Source organism: Acanthaster planci, linkage group LG11, assembly GCF_054643075.1.
Source record: "Acanthaster planci isolate LZ-2023a linkage group LG11, COTS_SCS, whole genome shotgun sequence".
NCBI classification, from domain to species: Eukaryota; Metazoa; Echinodermata; class Asteroidea; order Valvatida; family Acanthasteridae; genus Acanthaster; species Acanthaster planci.
In genome coordinates, this window is record NC_141787.1 from 7124901 (window position 1) to 7128061 (window position 3161).

The 3161-nt window shown below is 65.4% G+C and overlaps 1 pseudogene; it reads right to left on the reverse strand.

The window, feature by feature from the left end:
• Positions 1 to 205: 205 nt before the first annotated feature.
• LOC147797320 (large subunit ribosomal RNA) lies at positions 206 to 1951 on the reverse strand (annotated as a pseudogene).
• Positions 1952 to 3161: the final 1210 nt, after the last annotated feature.

The following is a 3161-nucleotide window of genomic DNA, read 5'->3' on the forward strand; positions in this document are numbered from 1 at the left end:
CTGTTCCTTAAGCGGTGATCCCGCCCTTGGCTGAACACCGATCTCTCCGGCGGGCGGGCGCCCGCCGTCACCGGGACCGACTCGGCAACTCGCCAGCCCGGCGCTGCAGGCAACACCGCCAACCCGCGAGTGGCGCCGCGGCCCTCCCGTCCGTCCGTCCGTCCTCCGACCCGGCCCCGCCAGGATCGGCCCGTCTGCGGCGCGGGCAAATCCCTTGGATCGAAAGGTTTAGTTTCAGCAGATCGCAGCGAAGCGGCTGCTCTACTGGGCACGACACCCCGATCCATACCCAAGTCGTCTGCAAGTGATCTGGCGTCCCTCTCGAGACGGCGGTTCGGCTTCCGCCGGAGCTCCCGGCCCCCAGGCAGGGGCAGCGGGCGGAGTCGGCGGGGTCGGCCCGGCCCCCCAAGGCACGGAGCGGGTGGGCGCTGACGCGGGCCGCCCTCGGGCGGGACGCCAGCGGCCTGGGTCCCTCCCCGCCCGACGGCCCGTCGCACGACGGCATTTGGACTGACCTGGCAACTCGCCACCCCGGCGCTACTCCCCCAGAGCCCATCTGCGGGGTATACTGCCAACCCTGGAATTCAAATCAGTTTGGGGCGGCCCCCTCAGACTTGCGGCCCAGCAGCTCATCCCAGGCCGCCGGGCGAGCGCCGGTTATCCCTGTGGTAACTTTTCTGACACCTCTTGCTTCAAACTCCCAAGCTCAAAAGGATCAATAGGCCACGCTTTGACGGTCCGTATTCATACTGAAAATCAAAATCAAACGAGCTTTTGCCCTTTTGCTCCGCGAGGGGTTTTCTGTTCTCGCTGAGCTCGCCTTAGGACACTTGCGTTACCCTTTGACAGATGTACCTCCCCAGTCAAACTCCCCGCCTGACGCTGTCGCCAGAGCGGGTGGCGGCCGGCGGAGCCCTGAGGCGGCCGGCCTCGTAGCGCCAATAGACTGGGCCCGCGCGGGGCCCGCTCCCCGCCCCACCGGCTAAGTAAAGAAACGACGAGAGTAGTGGTATTTCACCGTCGGGCCGGGGCCCTCCCACCTATCCTACACCCCCGTGTCTCTTCACAAGGTCAGACTAGAGTCAGATTTAACAGGGTCTTCCTTCTCCGCTGATTCTGCCAAGCCCGTTCCCTTGGCTGTAGTTTCGCTAGAGAGTAGATAGGGACAGTGGGAATCTCGTTAATCCATTCATGCGCGTCACTAATTGGATGACGAGGCATTTGGCTACATTAAGAGAGTCATAGTTAATCCTGCCGTTTATCCACGCTTCACCTGGCTGCCCCCAGACTTGCGAGCCCGATAGACTCCTTGATCCGTGTTTCAAGACGGGCCGGCAGGGCTCGCGACATTCGCCCGCGGACCCGGGGCGCCTCAGCGCGGCCGACACCGGCCCGGACGGGGACCGCCGGCCCGGTGCCACCTGGGACGGTCGAGGCGGGCAGGGCCCTCCGGCGGGCCGGGAAGCCCGGCCCGCGGCCGCTGTGGGGAGGCAGCGGCGCGCGGGCGGGCGTGGCCCGTCGTCCCTTCCTCGGCCGGGCAGCCGGCGCGACCACGGCCGGTCTCTAGGCTCTCCGACCGCCCCCCCCCCGGTCTGGGGAACCGGGGTGCCGGTATTTAGCCTTGGATGGAGTTTACCACCCGCCTTTGGGCTGCGCTACAAAACAACCCGACTCCCGGAAGCCCTAGTCACCGGCCGGACGGCGCCCGCAGGGGCCTGACACTCGGCACAGGACGGAGGGGGGCCTCGATCAGAAGTACCTCGGCCCCGCCGCGACAGCCGGACCAGACTTCCTCACGGCACAGTTCCTGCAGGCCCGCTGGGGGCCCGGAGACTCGGCGCTGGGCTCTTCCCGCTTCGCTCGCCGCTACTGGGGGAATCTTGGTTAGTTTCTTTTCCTCCGCTAAAGATATGCTTAAATCGAGTGGGTCCTCTCGCCCGACCTGACGTCGATGGGTTCGCAATAGGCCTCTGCCTCTGCCTCTCTCTCGCCTATCGGGGGCCCACCTGGCGCCTCGGCGGCTGCCAGAAAGGGGGCCCCCTCCGCAGCCCGTCCGCGCAGGCTATCTTCTCTCTCTCTCTCTCGGCGCTGGGCGCCCGTTCCCTCTCCGCCGGTCCACTCGGAGATCTGCAACGGGGCCAGCAGCACTCGGTCCCCGCTGGCGGGGCATGGCGTCCCCTTTTTCTCTTTTGGCATGCCCTGCCTGCCTGCATGCCTGGCCTTCTTCCGGCGCGCTCAGTTGAGGCCGCCCGTGTCTTTCTTGTTTGGCTCGGGAGTCTCGCGCCCACTCGGCACACGTTTTGGCCCCAACAGACCCCGATGAGAGACGTTCTTGCGAGCTAGGGTGCCTCGCCGACGCGTTCACGGGTAGGGCCGAGTCGGGTTTTGCGCCCGAGTCGAAGCGAGACCGTAGATGCGCCCTTTCGTGGACAACGCAATCCCAGGAAGAAATCTTCAGCGAGCGCCGCTCCCCCGTAACGCTCCCCGTCCGGCACCCGCGGCGGGACCGACGCCGCCCGCTGCGAGATGCCGCCCTCGGGCTGGAGGCCCCAGTTCATCCCTGCCAAACAGCTGATCGCGTGATGGCATTGGGACCGATGTGGCGACTCGGCACCCTGGCGGTACTCCTCGAGAGCCCTCCTGCGGGGTACACTATTAACCGTGGATTTCAAGTCAGTTTGGTGCTGCTGCGTCAGACATGCAGCCCAGCACCCAATCCTCGGCCACCGGGGAAGCGCTCGTTCACTCTACCGTCAGTTCCGGCAGGCCTTCCTCCAGCTCCGCCCGCTGCACTGCCGAGTCCCGGACACCTCCGGCCCACCATCGACGGGGCCCCGGCGCCCGTCCCGGCCCGGGGGCCCTCCCGCCGCTGGTCCTCCCCGGTCTCCTCCTCCAAGTCCGGTCCGCCCTAGGGCCACTGGGCGCCGGCTGGCCTCCTGCGCTCGACCTCCTCCCCCTGCTGCTGGACCCCACTACCCCTGCCTCCATGCCACCCTATTCCTATGAGCTCGAGAACACCCTCCTCCCTATAAATAGGCAAACTTACTCACTCACTCGCCATGCATTCACGTTAGTTTCATAATCGCATGGTGCATGTAATCGTTTTGTACACGTTTTGTTAATTTTGGTTGTTTATTCTGTTGATCTTAAAGCTAGAAACA